This window comes from Microcaecilia unicolor, chromosome 1 (genome assembly GCF_901765095.1).
Source record: "Microcaecilia unicolor chromosome 1, aMicUni1.1, whole genome shotgun sequence".
Lineage (NCBI taxonomy): Eukaryota > Metazoa > Chordata > Amphibia > Gymnophiona > Siphonopidae > Microcaecilia > Microcaecilia unicolor.
Genome location: NC_044031.1, coordinates 305281376 through 305304390, shown reverse-complemented (window position 1 = coordinate 305304390; position 23015 = coordinate 305281376). Strand labels below are relative to the sequence as shown.

Genomic DNA, 23015 nt, shown 5'->3' with positions numbered 1-23015 from the left:
ATCAATTGGAGGAGATGATGCAGACTTTAAGTTTGCGAAAGAAAGAAGCTGATCACTTTCACTCCCGGCAAGAGCAAGTGAGAGAAACATATGAGGATAGGATTACGGCCTTGAGTAGGGAGTTGAAACAGGAAAAAGGGAGTGTCAGCTCTGCCCGGCAGGCTTGGCACAAGGCAGAAGAAGGACGGGTGGAGTTATGGGAGAAGAATAATATGCTTTCACTACAGTTGTCACAGGCTCGGCAGGACAGAGAGATGTGTGTAAAGGCATTAACCCAGTATAGGACAGAACTAGATACGGTCCAGCAGGAGGTATATGACTCTATGGAAGAGGCTACTGCTACACCCATGGAATCACAGAATAGTCCTATGCTAGAACAGTTCAAACTGCCTGAATGGTCCCCGAGAAATGAAGGAGAGCTGGAGTCTAAGCCTTGTCAGTTGACAGCCCCACCCCGGTACAGTAGCCTAGTTCCTGAGACCTTAGACGGCATGCAGGAGCCTAGGCTCCGCCCAGTAAGGCCACAGAACACTGTGCAAATTGATGATGTTAACAGGACAGTTGCACCGAGGCCCCGCCCAGGAAGGTCACAGCTTATTGTGACACCTGAGGAGGGCACCGGTACAATTGGGCCTATGCTCCGCCCAGGAAGGGCGCAGCTCACGGCACCTCTTGATGACATCAGCAGCACCACAGCACCACTGTTTACGTCCCCTACTGGAGAGCAGCGGAACTCCACTCAGACACACAAAGTCATTCCTTTATCTAGGGACCAGTATTCACAAGTAATGAAAACACTTCGGGCGATGATTACACCTTTTAAAGAGTCTTCTGAGGTGACAATCTACGCACATCTGGATAGCGTGCATGACCTTTTCAATTTCTTACAGGTTCAGGCCGACTCAGATAAAAGAGCTTTACTGCAGTGGACGTTTGCTACTGAGTGCCAAACGTATTTAAAGGCAATTTTGGCTGAGAGTAATGATCTCTCCACCGTGGAACAAGCGTTGAAAAAGCGGTATGGACTGTTTGCGGACCCCACCGAGGCCAAAAGGGCAGCATATAATATGCGCTGCGGGCCGAATGAGAGTCCACATGAATGGTCCTATCGCCTGAGGCGCACATTTTTCGATGGGGGGGCGGACCCAGAGGCCAAAGAGCTTGAGTTTGGGGAATTTAGGAATCTTTTTGTGAAAGGTCTGCCCAATCAAGTGAAAATGTCTCTAGCAGGAAAGAAAAGTGAACCTTTTTCCCTTCTGCTAAAGCGGGCGGAGGAGCTTTTTAATATGTGTCGCGAGCAGCCTGATGCGGCGACCACCCAAGTAGTTCCTAAGAATCGCAGCAAAGTGGCTCCACCTAGTGTTTGTGCTGTTACATCCACGCTTTCTCTGGAAAACAAGATGTCAAGTCCTTCTACACCCGCCCGGGTTGGCAATACCCAATCTTACCAGCAAAAGGGCACCACGCCTCCAACTGCGCCGGAGGGCCAACAACAGGACCCGAAAAGGAAGCGTTTTAACAAGAGACAGTGGGCAGCGGAAAAGATCCGGACCCAACAAGCACAGATTGAGCAACTGATGGCGCAACTTCAACGAACAAATCCTGCAGCCGCACCCCACCCATCCTCGTCACCGAACAAAGGAGGCAACTTTCAGAAGCCCAAAGAGAAATCTTCCGGGCCAATTACAGGGCCTAGGCCGAGTGTCAAGTCCGTTGAATTACTGGAAGATCCGGTTTCTTGTGAGGAAGACCTGGCATGACTAGACTCGGACCCTCCTTCACCAACCATCATGTCCACAGTTCATGTGAATGCTTTGTCGTCCAACAGTGAGGAGTCCTCCGTGACCGATGCTGATGCCCAGCCCTCTAACCCGAGAGGGCCTCTCTTACAGGACTCGAATGAGGAAAACAGGTATTTTCTTGGTAAACTTATTCCTAAAGGGTACAGATATACCTTAGCTCTGTTGATTCAACAGAAATTTTCCTGTCAGGGTCTACTGGATACCGCCTCAGAGGTGACGTTGATCACCCAGGGCATGTTTCAGAAACTTGAGGCTTTTCTGGGGGGAGGTGGAGATGCGCTGCGTGTCACCCCGTGTGACTTGTCACTGGTGGCCTATGGCAATCAAAGCATCGGTACTGTGGGACGGGTTTGGCTTTCCTTGCAGTTCGGCGAGTTGTTTGTCAAACACCCTGCTATCATTACTACTGGTGCTGGTGAAGAATTCTTAATTGGGAACGATCTTCTGAAGAGATTGCAGACTGATCTGGATTATCGCCATGAAGTCATCTGGGCCCAAGTCGCAAGTCCCCTCCCATATGGGAAAGTAAAGCATATGAGCAGAGTCAGTGGTTCCAGCTCCGTGGGGCTTAGGGATTCCCCAATTCTAATGAATTTCCGGAAGTCAGAAGACCCTCACACCTGGGAGCTCCAGTTGTGTGGTGCACCAGGGGGGGATGAACAGCGTGGTGAAGTTATCCGCGTCCAAACGGACCGGATAGCTGACATTGTTCTCCAGGATGACAATTTGGAAATTGTTTTGACTGACTCGACTCATACCGGTGACTCCCCAGATGCTGCTGCCGAGATAGCCCACGAGGCCTCTGTTTCCACTTCCAGTCCAGACTCACTGCATCCTCGCAAGTTGATGGACATTCAACAGAAGGATGATGCTTACACCATTCCTGTCCAGATAGCTGACATCCAAACACTCCAGTCCACGTTGCTGTTGCCTAGTGACGTTTCCTTCATCAGTGACACTCTGTTTTATTGTCTTCGCAAGTCTGTGCAACTTCACTTCAGTAAGTGTTCGCCCACTTCTGTGCAGGTACCTGGACAAGGTGCCAAGACGCTCGTGGGACTGTGTAGCCTTCCTTTGACTGTGGGACAGAAGTCATTCACCCACCACTTCTCTGTTGTGAGAGGCCTACCACAGCCCTTATATCTGGGCTCCGATTGCCTTGTGCGACTGGGAGTTTATGTGGATCTGGTGAACCTGGTCTTGTGGAGTAGACTTGATGGCAGCCCAGTGGAATCTGAAGTAACGCCTGTTAGCTTGAAGTCTGGACAGACCATACCCCAGGTCTGTGAAGTAGTCTGTGATACAAATGTGACCATTCCAGCTAGAGTGAGGGACTTTTCCATCAAGCTCCGTCTTGCCGAGGGACAGCGTCTGTTGGACAAAGTGGTGTTCTTCAACCCTCATGCTCATTTTCGTGACCTAGGGCTGTCCACCGGTGTTCTGCCATGGTTAGAGGTAATTGGTGAGACTTTTCACCTGTTAGTCACCAATCCACAGTTTGATGAAGTGGAAGTGTCTGCAGGAGACCCTTTTGGATTTCTAGTGGGAGACTCTTTTCCTGATGTCGAGGTAAGTTTGCCCATTGTTGGCAGGCTGCCTTCCTCTTGGAACACCTGCCAGGGGGGGGGAGACACCTGAATGTCTGTTCACCTCTCCCAGAGGCCTCATCTCGCTGGAGTTTGTTTGGCCATATGATGCAACGGGTTCGCAAGTGCAGATGGAAGACGACTACTTGATTTTGTCCAGAAAGATGTCTTTACCCCAGAAGTCTAGAGTGGTGAATGCGGTTGAAACTTCATCTCTGCAGGAGGACATTGAAGAGCAGGTGGAAATTCCAACCAACCAGCCTTTCTCAGAGTTTGACGCGATGGTGAAAGACCAAGTGGAACAGGCTGATGCTTGTGCTACTGACACAGAGAAGATGCAGTTGACTGAGTTGCTGTACAAATACAAGGAACTTTTTGCTGTGGACTCATATGACTGTGGCCTTACAGACCTACACGTCACCAGAGTGCCTACGGAACCAAGTAGTAAGCCTGTTTTTGTGCGCCAGTATAAGATCCCATTAGCTTCCTATGAGTCCGTGCAAGAGATTCTCAATACCTTGGAGGCCAGGGGCATCATTAGGCAATGCAACAGCACATACAACTCCCCTCTGTGGCCCATCTTGAAAAAGAACAACAGCTGGAGAATTGCCCTGGACTACCGTCAGCTGAATAAGCGAGTACCGCTGTCCAGGTGGCCAATGGCTCCACTGGATCAGAGTCTTGCTACCATCAAAGGGGCTAAGTATTTCACCAGCCTAGACTTAGCATCAGGGTTTTGGACCGTACCGGTACATCCACATGACCAATATAAACTGGCCTTCACGTTTGGGAAGAAACAGTATACGTGGAACAGAACTCCCTTTGGTTTTCTCAACTCCCCGGCTGAATTCAACATCTTCCTACACAAAGCACTTCCAGATGCTGAAGCTCGAGGGACTGTGGTCTATGTGGATGATATTCTGATCAAAAGCCCTACTTTTCAAGATCACTTGGCAGAGATTGAGCATGTCTTCACACAGTTGACAGATGCTGGAGCTAAATTGACCCTAGCCAAAGGACAATGGTGCAAGAAATCTCTGAATTACCTAGGGTATGAAATTTCTGCTGATGGTCTGCGACCTCAGAAGAAGCGAGTTCAGGCCTTACAACAGCTGAAACATCCCACCAATCTCACAGAACTTCGTTCCTTTCTGGGAATATGCAATTATTCCAGACAGTTCATAGACGAGTATGCGGAGATCACCCGACCCTTGGTCAAGCTATTGAAGAAAGATACACCCTGGACGTGGGGTCCAGAGCAGGAATCTGCTATGCAGGAGCTGAAGGATCAGCTTAGCCGCTTTCCATGCCTCGCGTACCCTGAGGGGGGTCGCGAATTCTACGTTGACCTGGGATACTCCAATCATTCCATGAGTGCTGTCCTGTATCAGAAATATGACTCTGATAAGCGGGTTGTGGCCTATGCTAGCAAAGGCCTATCGGATGTGGAAAAAAAATATTCTGACTGTGAGAAATCCTTGTGGACCACGGTATGGGCTCTGCAACATTTCCGGAGTTACATCCAAGGGGAGAAGCTAATCGTAGAAACTTGTCATCAAATCGTTAGTTTCCTGGGTAGCGACCGAATCAAATCCGGTCGAGTGTCCAACAGTAGGATAGTCTCCTGGACATTGGCTCTTCAAGGATGGCCTTTAGAGGTAAGGTATGCCCAGAAACATCGTAATGTAGTAGCCCAAGGTATGGCTGAGCTGCATGACTGTGCAGGACATGATGCCCTTGCAGGTATTCCTGAAACAGAGGTTCCCGAGCAGGAGAAAGAACCTCATCGGCACCATCTGTATGATGAGAAGATCTGTGAAACCTTGCCTAAGGTCTATGTGGATGGATGCGCCTACCGCCACGACACAGACCATGAGTTGGTCGCAGGTGTGGGAGTGGTATGGAACCCAAACCTTCCTGAAGAGACTTTGAAGCACAGCTTGGGTTCACAAACAAACCAGTATGCTGAGATAGTGGCAGCCGTGGTGGCGGTACAGTCTGCAGTTCAGAAAGGAATTAGGGAATTGGTCATATGCACTGACTCAGATTATGTGAGGCAGAATTATGTCTCTCATCTACCCAACTGGAAGCAGAACAACATGCTAAACTCGAAAGGAAAACTGGTACATCATGGAAATTTGATTCTGGCCCTGGATCAACTGGTACAGGACCATGACATGACCATCTATTGGAAGAAGGTAAAGGGTCATGCAAAGGTTGACAGTCCTGACAAGATAGGGAACGATCTGGCAGATCTACTCGCGAAGGAAGGTGCGCTCACAGGAGAACTATGGCGGTTCTCAGAACCTGATACCTTGGAAGTTCATGCTGTTACCCGACAGCAAACAAAACAGCTCTGTGAGACTCCAGTGGTACAGTGGAGCAGTGAAGTCCCATCCTTTGATCTTGTCACGGCTCAGAAATCAGATCCGGTGGTTGGAAGATTTTATGAGTACATCCAGAATCCGCAAGAACATCCATTGACAGAAGAGGAGTGTCAAGCTGAGGAACTGAGGGTACTCTACACCTCCAGAGAGAAGTTCCAGATACGCCAGGACCTGCTTATTCGGACGAGTAAGCATGGCATTGAGCAATGGGTTGTGCCTCAGACGTATCGTGGCATCATGTTGCAACATGCTCATGATGAACCATGTGCAGGACATAGAGGAGAAGGCATTACCTATGAGACCTTGAAGCAAGTGGCTTATTGGCCCCATATGCGTCAGGATGTGAAGCTGTATACTCGAGGTTGTCTGACCTGTTGTCGTTTCCAGCCATCTTCACCATCCCATCGGGCACCCCTCAGGAAGAAGGGTATTGCTATGCCCTGGTCTGATATCCAGATTGATTGGGTTGGACCTGTGGTTCGATCCACCCGAGGCAACAAGTACATGCTTACTGTCACCTGCATGTTCACCAAGTGGGTGGAGTGCCTACCTGCACCCAATTGCACCGCCGAGACTACGGCTACCTTACTACTGAATCATGTGTTCAGCCGGTGGGGTTTGCCCATGCGAGTGGACTCAGACCAAGGATCTCAGTTTACCGCAGAGGTGATCCAACACATGTGGAAGATGCTAGGCGTGAAGAGTAAACTGCACATTGCCTACCGACCTCAGTCCTCAGGACAAGTGGAAAGAGCTAATCGGACCATCATCACCATTCTGAAGAAGTACGTGTCATCCTCAGGTAAGGATTGGGACATGAAGTTACCATTGGTCCTCATGGCCATACGTGCCACACCCCATCGGTCTACAGGAGTGTCGCCTTTTGAGATGATGACAGGTAGGGAAATGATGTTACCAATTCATTTGCTTTACAGGACTAATGATGTGAACTTGTCCAGTGCTACTTCCTCTCATGAGTATGTCACCCATTTGCGTCAACATTTGCAAAGTGCCTTTGCCTTTGCCCAGAAGAACTTGGAAAGTAGCGCTAGAGGTAGAAAAGCCTACTATGATCAAGGGACTACCTCCAAAGAGTACCAAATTGGCGACAAGGTATTCTATTTCAATTTTGCCAGAAACAAGGTTAAAGAAAAGAAGTTTCTACCCAGTTGGCATGGTCCTTTCCCTATAGTGGAAAAAGCTTCACCTGTGGCTTACCAAATTCGCCTCAGGAAAAATTCTCAAGGTGAAGATAACCTTAAGTGGGTCCACATCAATCAGTTGAGACCATGTCATCCCAGTCATTTGGTTCCAGATACATGCATTGTTGAAATGACCCAAACTAACCATGAAGCAGAATAGCTTTGTCTTCTTTTGTTTTTCAGCTACAAAGAAAAAAAACAAAACCTTGAAGATTCGGTGCAGTTGCCAAGCAGATTGATCCTGTTTCCATTCCTGATGTCGTTCTTCAAGATGTTCCTGACGCCCTGCTTCCTAATCCATTGGTGGTTTTCAACATCCCTTCCCCTTGTTCCTCATGATTTCCATTGTTTAGTCATGACTGTTGGAGTTTTTCTTTGGCGAAGAATCATTCTTCGTGTTGGGGGGGAATTGTTTGGTTTTATTTTTATTTCAACCCATCCAGTGTTCCTGAAAGTGAAGTTTTGGATGTGTGTGTTTGTTTGTTTTTGGGACATTTCATTGACTTTCTTTTTGAACTGTGTCCAATGCTTATGTTTGAAGACTTTCTTCATCATCACCATTACGTGGACCATTTTGTTCCTGTTTGATGTCTTCTTGATGTGAGAAGTTGTCCATTCACACCTCATTATTCATCACGGTCCACCCTATTGACTATGGTTTGGACATTATGTCGTTTTACAGTCTAAAGACTCTCATATCATTGACTTTGTTAGACTTTGTGGAGGTCAACCATGAGTAATTCTCCACGATGCAACAGTTTTAGTCTACTATCATATTAAGGACTGATTTGCTTATGCTTTGCCATGCATTTTATAATAGTATGATAATTGATTTTTGATTATGTTTTCATGTGTTAGGACATAACAGCTAACACCATATGTTTGTTCTAGTATCAGTGATTTGCTATTTAGTTTTTGGTATACTTTTGAACATTTCTATGATTTCATGAAGTATTTGAATTATTTGCTTCCAGTTATCATTACCAGAGTGTTAGTTTTGAGTTACTGACATTTACAGTTCTTAATTTTTGGTCCTGACCATGAGTCTCGATGTCAACCCGTCTAGCTGTATTATTAGTTAGGTTGGAGAAGGCTTTTACTCCTTTGTAGTAAATTCCATCTCCAAGGGGGGGAATCTGTAGGGGTATTTCCCTGTGATCTAGCCTATGCTGGTCTGGGCCTATACAAGCCTATGACATCTTGGTATAATAAGATGGCTGCTGCAACATCTCTGTGTCAGCAAGATCCAGCTTCAACTTGTGGAAAATCACTGACAGGCTTGCTAAAGCCAAGGACAGTCTGTGTTCTAAACACCCCCTTCTATCACCCTGTGAACGGAGTAGGGAGGCAGACATGGCTCCAGAAGTTACCATTCTCCAAGGTCACAAAACAAAGAACTCTTCTTGCCATGTACTGAACTGGACAAGATCCTGATTGGTTCCTACCGTCACCTGACGGAGAGGTACGGGGAAAGCGGGAACAGAAGTGAGTCGGAGACCCTTGGAAGAGGGGCAACTGGTAAGAGGACCTGAGAAATCCAGCAAGGCTCGGGGTGAGCCAGAGACTTTGTATGATACCAACATCGTGACCTGCATCCTGGTGCAAATACCTGTGGCAGAGATATTGGCTCTGATAACCAAAGGAGTGACGGGAACCTACGTGGGCTAATAAAGACCTGCACTACCTAAGACACCGACAGCTAAAATAGCGTCTGGGGAGATTCTGCTCCGGTTTTATCTGAAGCCGTCATCACGACAGCGTGGTAAGATCACAGTGATATATTTCCTGGTCTGGGGTTAGGCAGTGGTTTTATCTAAGTACGACTGGTTTATGTCAGCTCTTGGTCAGGGAAAGCAGCTAATGTGTATTTTGCATAAGATGTGATAAGTTTCATAAGGATTATTAGGTTATCATTTGTACTGTTCTAATCATTACCGTACTTAGTCTCAGGATAATCAGAGTGTAGTTTAGACAATATATTTTGGTAGTGCTCATATCAGTAAGGGATATTTTTATTGCATAAGCTAGCACAGAGTATTTCTATTTTCTTATCCATAATAAAGCTAATATATATATCTATCAGCTGTGTCTTTCTTTTTCACTCTACACACCAAAACACCTGGAGAGGTGCCAGAAGCAAGATTCCTGTATCTCACCCTAGACAGAGCTAGTGAGTCTGTTAGGCAGACTTATGCATCAGGGAATCTTGGTATAAGTAATCTGTGGGTACTTGTTGCCCTAGGTATTATTTATCTCACCCTACAGGGCCATTTCTCACAGATAGGGCTGGCATTAGCAACTGCAAGGCCCTGTGTGGCCCAGTTTGGTGCCCCCCCCCCTGAAACAAAAGGACAAGGGGGAGTGAGAGAGGGGAGATATAAGGGCTGGCCAGTGGTGTGGTGGGAGGCGTACAGAGCATCAGTGCTGAGGAGCACGATTACCAATGGGAAAGGGGAAGGAGAAAGAAGGAAGGAAGAGGGGGAGATGGAAATAGAAAAGAAGCTTTAACATTTGGTCAGCCACTAGTTGCAAAGCTGACTCAGTTAAGCATGGGGCCCCTAGGAGCATGGAGTCCTGTGCAGCTGCCCCTATCACCCCTGCCTAAGGCCAGCGTTGCTGACAGAATGTCCTTCAGGGCCAGATATCTGGCAGGGACGTACAAGGATGTGGCTCAAATGATATTTCAAATGTGAGCAACTCAAAACAAGGAGGTGCTTTAGTTTTGCTCCAGGATAGGGATTTATGGCAGACTTGTCTTAAATGTCTTCCTCTTAGTCTGGGAGAAGGTCTTCTGTATGCATATCTTCAAATTCTCCTGATAACAAAAACTCTCCTGAAACTCAGACAGGACAGGGGAGCCATGATTCTCATCACTCCACATTGGCCAAGGCAAATATGATTCCTTCTTCTTCTGGAACTTTCCTTAAGATGACCCATACTACTGTGGAATTCTCCATCACTGATCACATAAGCTTGGGGGACTGTGTTGTACCCCAGCATTGAGTCCCTTTCCCTCTCCCTCTCAATCTGGATTTTGAAAGGGTAACATTAGCTTCTTTGAATTTGCCCAACCCTGTGTTACAGGTCTTGCTAGCTTTAAGGAGAGATTTCATTAGAAGGCCTTACAAATTTAAATGGAAGAGGTTTGTCTTCAGGTGTGACAGAAGAGCTTTAGACCCCTTTGCTTGCTCCACACAAACACTACTTGAATAGCTTCTACATTTTTCTGATTGAGCTCTGAAAAACAAATCCCATAGGGTATACCTTACTGTAGCTGGCGCTTATTACAGGCAGTCCATCTCTGTATAGTCTTTAGTTCTTTGATTTATGTGAGGCTTGCTTCTGGTGAAGTCTCCCATCAAGCCTCCCGCAGCTTAACCCAGCTGATGAAAATTTACTTTCAGCTGTTTGATACTTGTGAACTGAAGTACCTAACTTGGAATGTATTATCTTTAGTGGAGGTGACTTCAATGTGTAGAGTGAGTGAGTTCCAGGCTCCAGTAAGGGATCCACCTTACATTAGATTCTTTAATAACCGGGTGGTTCTGCATAGTCATCCAAAATTCCTTCTGTCTTAACCAGTCTATCATTCTCCCAACATTTTTTCCGAGACCTCATGGCTGCAACCTGCACTGCACACATTGTACTGCAAGACAGCCTTGAACTTCTATTTGGAGTGGACAAAAGCCCTTGGAAAATCCCTCCTTTTTATTTCTTTTGACCCAAATAAGATAGAAGATCTCATTAACAAGCACACACTAATTGGCCAGCAGACTGCATTCCTTTATTTATGTCCAGACAGGTTTGACTCTTGAGGATAATGTCACAGCTCGTAGTGTCAGAACTGTGATTGTGTTGGTAGCCCACTGGAGGTCAGCCTCCACTGAAAAAATTTGCAGAGCTGTGGCATGGACATCAGTTCATACAGTCATGAACCACTACTTGTGTATAGAAAGATTCCAAATACAACAATAGGTTTGGCCAGTTAGTCCTTCAGAATCTCTTTGGGAATTGCAATCCAACTTCATCTCCCCATGCCCATTTTCTTTCTGTTCCAGGCTGTCTTAAAAATAAAATTATATTTTATTTCACTTTACATTTTAAAATAAGAATGCAAACATTTTGGTTATAGTGATAATGATCTGAGAGAAGGGGGGGGAGAAAATTATAAAAAAACATTGATGATATAAGTTCATGTCATATTCATACAAGAATGTTATGTTATTTAAACTGTCACTGTTGAATTTAAAGGCCATGTTTAACATGTTGAATCATCACTAAAAATTGTTGAAACATAAAAATAAAAGTATATAAAAAAGAGAGTTGCCAGCAAAAATATGTTGGTTTCTACCCATTGCAACTTTCCCCTTTTTCTGCTGAAGACAGCCTGTAGCTAGGGAATCCTATGATGTGGGGACTTACTATGCTGCTTGTCCTCAGAGAAAATCAAGTCAATCAACTTTAGTAGGTGTTCTCCTTGGACAGCAGGATACAAGTCCTCACATGAATTCACCCCACTTACCCTCCTCCCCAAGGAGTTGTATTCTATGCAAACTAAACATATAGACTAAGGTGGTCCTGTGTGACAGTAACAGGTGAAAAGTGTTGCACATGTTCAGTGAAGCATATCAGAAGCTTCAAGTGTATTTTATACTGGAGAAACTTCCTGCTCAGGCTGCATCTGTGATACTACTCATTATGTGAGGACTTACACCTGGTTTCAGTTGGTGTAAATCCTCACACCTAAAAGGCATGGCTCCTGATGCTAGGCATTATTCTTTAAACAGCATCCAACTCAAAGTGACATTTATAGAATAGCACTTAGTGCTTATTTATTTTCAGCATCAAATTTTCAGTGCCATATATAGAATCCTGTGAGCATAAATGTTTAGAATACTAGCTTGTAAGTGCTAGCATGGCACCTAAATGCTATTCTGCAAATATCTGCATAATTTACATAGCAAGTATTTGCAAGGGGGGCATACATGCAGTGGCGTAGCAAGGGGGGGGCGGGAGGGGCGGTCCACCCCGGGTGTCAGCTCGGGGGGGGGGGGGGGTGCTCCCTGCCAGCTCCTCCCCCTCGGCGCATCGACACCCCCCCAGTGCCCACCCTCCTCCGTCCAACCAGCTCCCCCTACCTTTAAAAAAATATTGGAATCCGAAGCGAGGCGCAGCACCTCGCGCCTGCACGTAAAAGAAATGTGCAGTGTGTCATCGGGCCTTCTCTCGCTCTGTCTGTCCCGCCCTTGTGGAAATAGGAAGTTGTGTCAGCGGAGGGCGGGACAGACAGAGCGAGGGAAGGCCCGATGAGACGCTGCACATTTCATTTACGTACAGGCACGAGGCGCTGCGCCTCGCTTCGGATTCCGATATTTTTTTAAAGGTAGGGAGCTGGTTGGACGGAAGAGGGTGGGCAGTGGGTCGGGGGGGGGGGGGGTGTCGATGCGCCGAGGGGGGGGGTATGTCATCGTGCTGCACCCGGGGGGGGGGGGGTGCAACGGCGAACCGCCCCGGGTGGCAGCCCCCTCGCTACGCCACTGCATACATGGGGTGGGGCATAGGTGGGATATACGTAGATGGAGCTCCTGCTTACATATGTAACTTACAAATACTGTAAGTTATGTGTGTACCTGCCACACTTAGGCACTTGTACTTACACCAGTGTGAGCACTTTATTAGGTGCATAAATACCTAGTTATAATAGTATTCTATAAAGAAAAGTAGATGCCTACTTTCCTTTATGGAATAGGCTCCTACTGCATGCCCTCTAAGCACCTAATTGGAGGCACCCTGTTATAGAATTGCTCCCTATGAGTGCATAGTGATACCATTTGGTTTTTTTAATGCCCTGACTATCTTCTAAGCCTTTTTCAGTATTGGGATCTTCTTTCACAATATGTGATGATTTACTTTGATGATGTCTTGGTCATCTCTTCTGACCTGACCACTCATAGACAGCATGTCCAGGAGGTTCTTTCCTGGCTGTGCCAGTACCAGCTGTTTGCCAAGTTGGAAAAACGAGTCTTTGAGCGGAAGCAAGTTTGTTTTCTGGGATACATAACCTTGGATAAAGGGTTTGAGATGGACTCTAGTAAAGTTATTAAGTAGCCTGTACTGATGGGCCTCAAGACTCTTCAACATTTTTAACTTCCCAACTATTACAAATGATTCATCCTGAATTTTTCTAAGACACTGGCTCCTTTTACATTTCTGAGATGGAAATGTACACCTAAAAGCTCCCGGAACCCTGAGGCTAAGAAGGCCTTTGAAAAATTAAAACAACTTTTTGTTTCTGCATTTGCATTGTGACATCCAAGTCCTTCCAAACTATTCATTCTGGAGATAGATGCATTGGAGGTTAGAGCTGGGGCCTTCTTATAGCAAAGATCAGACCCCCAAATCCTGCCTCTATCCATGTGGGTACTTTTCCTGGAAAGTTTTTCCTACCAAGTTCAGCTATGATGTAGGGAGCCATAAACTTCTTACCATCAAGTGGGCCTTGGAAGAGTGGAAGCATTTATTAGATGCCATCTTTCCAGTCACAATCCTGTCTGACCACAAGATTCTACTATATATTTGAGGTGCCAGGCATTTGAACCCTTGGTAGGCCCACTGGGCTGTGTTTTTGTGTGTTTCCATTTTATCCTCTGATATTATGCTGGATCAAACAATGTCAGGGGTAGTAAATCTCTTTACAGTGCATCTCCAATGATAGCTCAGATCCAGTCAATAAGAGGACCATTATACCTCCTTCCAAGATTGTTGCAAATATGGAATCGCTAGAGAAAATTTCCCAACAATTCCATGGTGTGGAACATTCCTGCTGGTTCGATCTTCATCCCTAGTGCTTGTTGCTTGGAAGTGTTCAATGGAAACACAATTCCAAGTGGTCCAGCTATCCAAGGGTAAAGAAGATTTTAGAACTGATCTGAACCAGAAAAACCCAGTTAAAATCCCACTTGGCTCCTTGTGACCTTCTTCAATTCCAATTACAGAAGTTCCTGAGGCTCATGATTCCATGTAGCACTTCTAGGACATCTGGAATCAGGTGAATTGCAGTTTGAAGAGATCAGTGCCACAACAAAAGAAGTCTGCAGACCAGACTGAAGGCTTGAACATGGATGAAAAGTTTGGCTGTCTACAAGGAGTATATGTTGAAACCAGTGCTTTTTTTGTAGAAAAAAAGGTGCCGGTACTCATTATGGGCGGGGTCACCACATATGGCTCCACCCCTGATAGCCACACCCACATTAACCACACCCCCTATACCAGCCATGGTGCATATAAACAGACATCATTGAAAATATTATAGTACTATAGGAGAAAAAAATAACGTGATTTTTTTTCATGATAAATAATCTCTGTAAGCTCTTACAGCTCCAGTATACCCAGTGCAAAATAAGACAGCCAATGTAAATTCTCAAATTGGACATATTACAAACACTAAAATGAAAATAAAATGATTTTTTTCTACCTTTGTTGTCTGGTGACTTTTTCTTTCCATATTGGTCCCAGTCTGTGATTCTGCTTTCCTTTGTTTTCGCTTAACTCTTCTGTGCCATTTGTCATTTTTGTCTCCTTTTTCTTTGCTTTCTTCAATATTTTTCAGGCTCTCTCTCTGTCCAGATTTAATTCATTCTTACTATCCATTCTTTAATTTCCTTCATCTACCTGTGGCTTTTCATCTTTTCCTCACCCTTGTTCTCCCCATGCCCCTTCCTCTTATTCTCCAGTCTTTCTCCATTCCCCTTTTCCATCCAGCAGCTCTGCTTTCTCTCCCCATCCTTCCAGTGTCTCCCCTATTTCTTTCTGCATTCTTCCATCCAGCGTCTTCCCTCTTTCTCTCCCCATCCTTCCATCTGTTTTTCCCCCTCTCTCTCCCCATCCTTCCATCTGTTTTTCCCCCTCTCTCTCCCCATCCTTCCATCTGTTTTCCCTCTCTCTCCCCATCCTTCCATCTGTTTTCCCTCTCTCCCCATCCTTCCATCTGTTTTCCCCTCTCCCCAATCCTTCCATCTGTTTTTCCCCTCTCTCCCCAATCCTTCCATCTGTTTTTCCCCTCTCTCCCCAATCCTTCCATCTGTTTTTCCCTCTCTCTCCCCATCCTTCCCTCTGTTGGTTTCCCTCTCTCTCCCCAATCCTTCCCTCTGTTGGTTTCCCTCTCTCCCCAATCCTTCCCTCTGTTGGTTTCCCTCTTTCCCTCTCTCCCCAATCCTTCCCTCTGTTGGTTTCCCTCTCTCCCCAATCCTTCCCTCTGTTGGTTTCCCTCTCTCCCCAATCCTTCCCTCTGTTGGTTTCCCTCTCTCCCCAATCCTTCCCTCTGTTGGTTTCCCTCTCTCCCCAATCCTTCCCTCTGTTGGTTTCCCTCTTTCCCCAATCCTTCCCTCTGTTGGTTACCCTCTTTCCCTCTCTCCCCAATCCTTCCCTCTGCTGGTTTCCCTCTTTCCCTCTCTCCCCAATCCTTCCCTCTGTTGGTTTCCCTCTTTCCCCAATCCTTCCCTCTGTTGGTTTCCCTCTTTCCCTCTCTCCCCAATCCTTCCCTCTGTTGGTTTCCCTCTTTCTCTCTCTCCCCAATCCTTCCCTCTATTGGTTTCCCTCTTTCCCTCTCTCCCCAATCCTGCCCTCTGTTGGTTTCCCTCTTTCTCTCCCCAATCCTTCCCCCCACCCCCCCGCGACACTCCCGGCGAGTCCTGCACTTAGTATTTTTTTTTAAGACTCAGAACGTGTGAACGATGCAGCCGGCAGCGATTGAAAGTGGCTGTCTGGGCTGGCGTCTGCGTCGGAGCTTCCCTCACCCTCTGCGAGTCCCGCCTTCGTTGTTACAACTTCCTGTTTCGCGGGACTCGCAGAGGGTGAGGGAAGCTCCGACGCAGACGCCAGCCCAGACAGCCTCTTTCAATCACTGCCGGCTGCATCGTTCGCGCGTTCTGAGTCTTTTTAAAAAAAAAAACTAAGTGCAGGACTCGCCCGGAGTGTCGGGGGGGGGGGGGGGCAAAAAAAGGTGCCGGTATGCCGTACCGTTGCGTACCGGCACAAAAAAAGCACTGCGTCTTTCGTAACCTAGTGCAATCCCTCGTCCTCAGCCATCTGGATTACTGCAACTCATTATACGCAGGCTGCAAAGAGCAAACACTGAGGAAACTTCAAACAGCCCAGAACACAGCAGCCAGACTCATCTTCGGAAAACCAAAGTATGAAAGGGCAACACCACTAAGAGAAAAACTACACTGGCTTCCACTTAAGGAACGCATCACTTTTAAGGTATGCACACTAGTCCACAAGATCATTCACGGTGAAGCCCCAGCCTACATGTCCGAGTTGATTGACTTACCACCCAGAAATGCTAGGAGATCTTCCCGAACATACCTCAACCTCCATTTCCCTACTTGCAAGGGCGTGAAATACAAGACGCTACACGTGTCAACCTTTTCTCACACGAGCACGCAGCTTTGGAACACATTGCCGCGCAACTTAAGAGCGATCCACGAACAAGCATCCTTCCGCAGATTACTGAAGACCCATCTATTTGAAACAATTTACGGAAAGAACCAAAACACATAGAGTCCACACTCACTGTTCATCAATGCATCATACATCCACTTATGATCTCCCATCCCCCATAATTCAACACTACTCATACATTTACTCACAGAAATATGTACACCATATGCCTTTGTGTTTTAACACTGCCCTTAAGCTTTATGTTGATGTCCCATTGTGATATTCCTAATGATAATTCGATTATCTCGCATAACTTGTACAATATAACCCATAACCAAGTTGTAACAAATGTATTTTCATTATTCTTATCTTATTGTAAGCCACACTGAGCCCGCAAAGAGGTGGGAAAATGTGGGATACAAATGCAAACAATAAATAAATCCATATTTTTTTCAGCCACCCTGCACTCACCCATGAGGTATGAGGAGGAGCTACATCAGGCGTACTGCTTTGGGACCGGAAAGAACCCTACTCTTACTTGCCCGCTGCCACTGCTCTGGGCTGGTGCTGATATTTTTTCCAAATTACTGCCGAGACTTCCTGCGGCCATTTTGAAGAGTGACAGCACCACCCATACAGCAGGGGCAGCAAGCGGAAAAGAGCGGGGTTCTTTCCTACCCCCAAAGAGGCCACTAGACCACCAGCACATGCTCAGGTACATGCTCAGAATTTTGGCAGGGGTATACCCCCCCCTCTCTCTGCCCCTTTCCATCCAGCAGGGCCGGTCTTAGCAAGTGCGGGGCCCTATGCAGACCAATTTGGTGGGGCCCCATCCTAGCCCCGCCCCACCGTAGTCCCGCCCCCACTGTAGCCCCGCCCCTACCTCCACCCCATTTTCAGAACATTTTTTATTTATGAAATTTCAAATAAAGACAAATGAAGCTTAACTTGTACAAAAAAACTGATTGAAATAATAAGCACAATGCTATCATGAAACCTCCCCTCCCCAGAAATTATTCAGTTCAGGTCCACTACAATTAGCAGTTCCAATTCTCATAACAAAGGAGAATAAAGGAAAAATATTAAGAAAAGATTCAGTACTTTCAAATTCCCCTATTACTCTGTAATCCATATATGCAATAAAATAAAAATGAAATGAAAAGATATACAATAAAATTAAGTGATGTGTGAAATATAATGTACAATATAAAATCATATAGACCACCAAGGTATTAAAATTGTTTTAAAATATATACCACAGCTCTCTGACTCAAGAAGACTCCGACTCTGTCTGTCATCCATAACTGTCTGACAACACACAGAAAAAAAATAAGTAAAAACAAATTGTCACAATTAATACCTTATACACCAATATACCAGCCATACGGAAAATGCAGACCGTCAACAATATGAAGCTAGCAAGGGATCATAATACCACAATTCTCATGCAGAGCCACAAAACACCCTTTTAGAGGTAGTGTGTCATGATTTAGGCTCTACACCCTTTCTGGTGTTTGGTGCCACCTTAGTAAGGCCAACACACAATCTCTCCACTGCAAAACACTATACACAAACTTGTGCAAAAATACACTCATAACCTTAACAAACCATAAACAGCACTAATTCCAAGGACAGAACGAGCTACATACAACCTTATGCGTGGCGTGGAAAGGCAACTGTAATTACACCTGGCTCTAAAACACCAGTGCACAACCTAGTGAAAAAAAACAAACAAAAAGGGATTCAAACTATACGCTAGCAGAATACTGCACCTTCCTTGATCACACCTGAAAAATACATGAAGGCAAAATACTGAAATGGAAAGTTACCTCAAGAAGTCAGACTCAGCATGCAGCAATACTACAAAAATTGAAACGTACATGAAAAATATCACAGATGCACATTTCCAAAAACTGACATATTCCAATTAATAAATCCTGAATAAAATAGTTTTTTCTACCTTTGTTGTCTGGTGACTTTGTTTTTCTGATCATGCTGGCTCAGTATCTGATAGTGCTGCTATCTGTCCTCTTAACTCCGTTTCCAGGGCTTCCTTTCCATTTATTTCTTTACTTTCTGCCTTTCTTCTTAATTTCTTGCCCTACATCTGTAAGTAAAAGCTGGGTCCTCCTCCGTGGAATTGACTGGAGGAGGCATAACGTGGATCCAGCTTTTGCCTATTTTCTATATCCATGTGCACTTTTTCTCCCTTTTCCCTCACCTCATCTCCTTCCTCACTCTTCCCTCGCCTCCATCCATGTCCAGCATTTCTTCTCTCTCCTCCATCCACCCATGTCCAGTGACCCTCCTGTCCCCCCTGCCATCCATCTATGTCCAGCAAACCCCCCTGTCCCCTCTGCCCTCCCCTGCCGTCCACCTATGTCCAGAAACCCCCCTCCCATGCCATCTACCCATGTCCAGAAACCCCCTACCCTGCCATCCACCTATGTCCAGAAGCCCCCCTCCCCTGCCCATCCACCCATGTCCAGCGACCCTCCTGTGCCCCTGCCCTCAACCTATGTCCAGAAACCCCCTCCCCTGCCATCCACCCGTCCAGTGACCCTCCTGTGCCCCCTGCCCTCCCCCTATGTCCAGACGCCCCCCCTGCCATCCACCCATGTCCAGTGACCCTCCAGTGCCCTCTGCCCTCCACCTATGTCCAGAAGCCCCCTCTCCTGCCATCCACCCATATCCAGCGACCCTCCTGTGCCCCCTGCCCTCAACCTATGTCCAGAAACCCCCTCCCCTGCCATCCACCCATGTCCAGCGACCCTCCTGTGCCCCCTGCCCTCCCCTGCCATCCACCTATTTCCAGAAACCCCCCTCCCCTGCTATCCCCCCATGTCCAGCGATCCTTCTGTGCCCCCTGCCCTCCACCTATTTCCAGACCCCCGCCCCTGCTATCCCCCCATGTCCAGCGACCCTCGTGTCTCCTGCCCTCCACCCATGTCCAGCGACGCGACTCTCCTCGTTCCCCTGCTCCCTCTCCCTCCAGCCGTCTGAGCCCCCCTTGCCCGACCCGCCAAACGACCCTCGTCTACCACCCGACCCGCCGGCACCTCACCTGACCCAGCATTTTTAAAAAAGCTACAAACGGCAGCCGGCAATGCCTCCTCGCGTCTGTGAAAGAAAAAAAGGCGCTTCGTCCATTGGCCGGCCTTCCCTCATGTCCCGCCCTCTGGGGGGCCGGCCAATGGACGAAGCGCCTTTTTTTCTTTCACAGACGCGAGGAGGCATTGCCGGCTGCCGTTTGTAGCTTTTTTAAAAATGCTGGGTCAGGTGAGGTGCCGGCGGGTCGGGTGGTAGACGAGGGTCGTTTGGCGGTTCGGGGAGAGGGGCTCAGGTGGCTGGAGGGAGGGGGAGCAGGGGAACGAGGACTGGAGAGTCGCGTCGCAGGACATGGAGGGCAGGCGAGCATTGGCGGTGGTAGGAGAGGCGAGGCAGACTTGAGGCGGGCCGCGCGGGGCCCCCTTAGGCGCGGGGCCCTATGCGGCCGCCTCGGTCGCCTCTGCCTAAGACCGGCCCTGCCATCCAGCATCTGCCTCCTTTCTTTGCCCCTTTCCATCCAGTGTCTGGTCTGCCCTTCTCTCATTTCCAGCGCCGTCCGCCCCTCTACCTGTCCCCTCCTCCATGCTTCATCCATCATCATCATGCCCTCTTTCTCTCCCATCCAGAGTAGTGTTCTTTTTGCCCCCCCTGTCCTTCCTTTTCACATTATGACCCTGACCCCCCCCCCCCCCCCCCCCCCCCCCCCCCCCCCCCCCACACACACACACACACACACACACTTGACTGCAGAACTCAATTCTCAAGGTGAGGAGGTTTTACAATTTTCCACAAAGCTCCTGGCTATGACCAGTTTAAATAATAAAAAATCTGGACCCATGCATCAACATCAAATAATATTTTTTTTTACTTTAATAAAAAAGGTCTTGAGCTCAGCTTTAACTTGAGTCAAAGAGGTAAATTGTCTGAGGTGTGGAGGCAAGGAATTCCATAGTAAAGGGCCTAGGGTAGAGAATTCCTTGCCTCCACACCTCAGACAACTTACCTCTTTGACTCAATTTAAAGCTGAGCTCAAGACATGGTAAATAATTAGATCCGCGGGGCCATTACCTGGCTAGAAGAAGAGAAGAACTGAAGAGAAGATTCGAGTCCAGACTGGTGGCAGGGAGGGGCGAAGGAGTGGAGAGAGACGGAGTGCACTGCAGCCAGCCAGTGCAGGAAGGCCATGTGGAAGCTTCCAAAGGGCAGACGGAGAGGCGCGAAGCACAAGGAGCAGGAGCCAAGAAGAGTAAACACGGCACCGGCGGACTATCGAGGAGACGCGACGCGGCTACATCGTTCTTCGACTCATGGCACACAGGGTCGGTCCGCAGGGGCGTCGTGATGACATCGGGAGAAGCCGCGTGCGCCGGTGCGTGCAGTATTATGGGAAGGCATTGGGCGGGCAGCAGACCAGAGGACACCCCCCATTGGTTGCTTCTAGGAGCTTGGGCCAGCCCTGCGTGCTGTTGCTGGGCCTGAAGCTGATAGGAGGTTGGTAACTTGCTTCAGACTTCCGTGAGTGCTGTCAGCTGAGTTTAAAAAGGTGCCGGTACGCCGTACCGGCGCGTACCGGCACAAAAAAAGCACTGGTTGAAACTCCTATTAGCAAACTGATTCCTATATTCATTGGGCCTTTTGCCATCACAGAAAAAAATCAATTCAGAGCAGTGCACTTGCAGATTCCAGACTCCCTGAAGATACCCTTCATCTTCCATGCTTCCCTGTTAGAAGCCTGTCATCCATGATCCTTTTGGTAGGAAAGGGTCTTCCCCACATTGCACTCTGGTGGATGAACAGTTGGAATCTGAGGTGGGAAAAATTCTGGACTCTAGATTATTCAGTCAGAAAATACAATACTTTGTATGCTGGAAAAGCTTCTATACAGAGGAGAGGTCCAGAGTCAATTCAGCCAACCTGCATGTTTCTGCTCTCCTGAAGAAATTTGTGGTCAAACATCCAGTGGGTCATCTGGCGACCACCACTGTGGTGGTGAGGGGGGGGGGGGGAGATAATGTGAGGTTCCACCACCAGCCTGTAGATGGTTCAGTTCCGGGAAGAGCCTTATCCAAGAGAACATCTGATCTCCAACCAGCAGGTGTCAGTAGGCTTCACTTAATTACTGGTCATTGTAGCCTTTGAGCAGTTAGGTTCTGGCAGTTGCCAGCACCAGAGTTCAACCTGAAGGAAAGGCAGCAGCCAATCATCTCCAGCCCCAGGATGTCCTGTCCAGTGGATCCTGCCCAATTATTATTCCTGGGTCAACTTGACAGATGAGAACAGTCACAGTCAAATCTTCTTAAAAGTTGTGGAAGTAGTATGTTGAACCTTCTATTCTATCTAAATCAAATTTGGCAAATAGTTTAGGATATAATGGTCATATTAAGTTATTGTGAAAGCAGTGGATTGGGAATGTTCATGTCTAAGTGAGGTATGGGAAAATAATGTGTTTTTTTTTAATTTAACATTTTCAATGTACATTTACATGAAATATTTCATAGAAATCAAGAAATCAAACAAGAAAAATCATTCATAAGAAAAACAAGAAACATAACCATCTAGCCCATATCAAAGAGAAGAGAGAAACACAGGAAAGAAATTAGGGGGAACAACAATATTTTTAAACAGTTAGGATGTACTTAGGCCCATTTTACAGAGAACATTGAAATTGGAATTCTCATGCCAGATTCAGAACCTTTTGTAAAATACATACAAGAAAGTTCAAGAGTGCATACTTATTTACCTTCACTCGCACAAAGAGAACAGCACCAAAAATGGCATTTTCCATGTGTAGGTGCCACCACTTATACATGGAAGTAGCAATTTTGCAACTTCCAACTAACTGCCACTACTTAATATGGTAGCCTGTCCTATTTAAAAAAAACATATGAGCTCGATATTCAGACCGCGGGAGTTACGGGCTGCATCCTGCGGTTGGCGCTAAGCCCAAATATTCAATGCTGGGCCGTTTCTGGTGACCAGTATTGAATATCTGGTTTATTTTTGGCTGGCTTGAACATAAATGGCCAAGCTGATATTCAGCGCTGGCCGGTTAAATTTAAACAGGCCAAAGACATACCTGCTATTTTGGCGGCCTAATTTGGCCATCAAACTTAGTCAGCATTGCGCTGAATCTTAGCAGATAGCAGGTTATATCACTCAATATAACCAGTTATCCGCTAAGTGCTAACCGGCAATATTCAGCAGGAGATAACCGGTGATCTCCCGCTGAATATTGCTGGATAGCCAGTTAAGTGCCATTTAACCAGCCAGGAGCTGTTCCTGGGTGGTTAAATGGTTTAAAATATTGGGTGGTATATATTTAAATGCTGCCAATTAAGTAGCGAGGCCATAATTCTTTTTTGTTGAGGCAGAAATAACAGGACATTAAGAAGAATTACTCTCATAACGGTTTGCGTAAAACCCTGGATGAAACGAGCACTATTTAAAAATCTGTGTACATACCTTCAAGCGGGTACAAAGCCCAATGGGGAGTTTCTAAACATAGACATATTCCCTTTCTAAGATGAGGAATACAGTTGTATACCCATG

The 23015-nt window shown here is 46.8% G+C and overlaps 1 protein-coding gene across 1 annotated transcript in view; it reads left to right on the top strand.

Moving 5' to 3' along the window:
• The window catches only part of DESI1 (desumoylating isopeptidase 1), a 295492-nt gene that overhangs the window by 29267 nt on the left and 243210 nt on the right, over positions 1–23015 (top strand). The gene's annotated exons all lie outside the window — the stretch shown is intronic.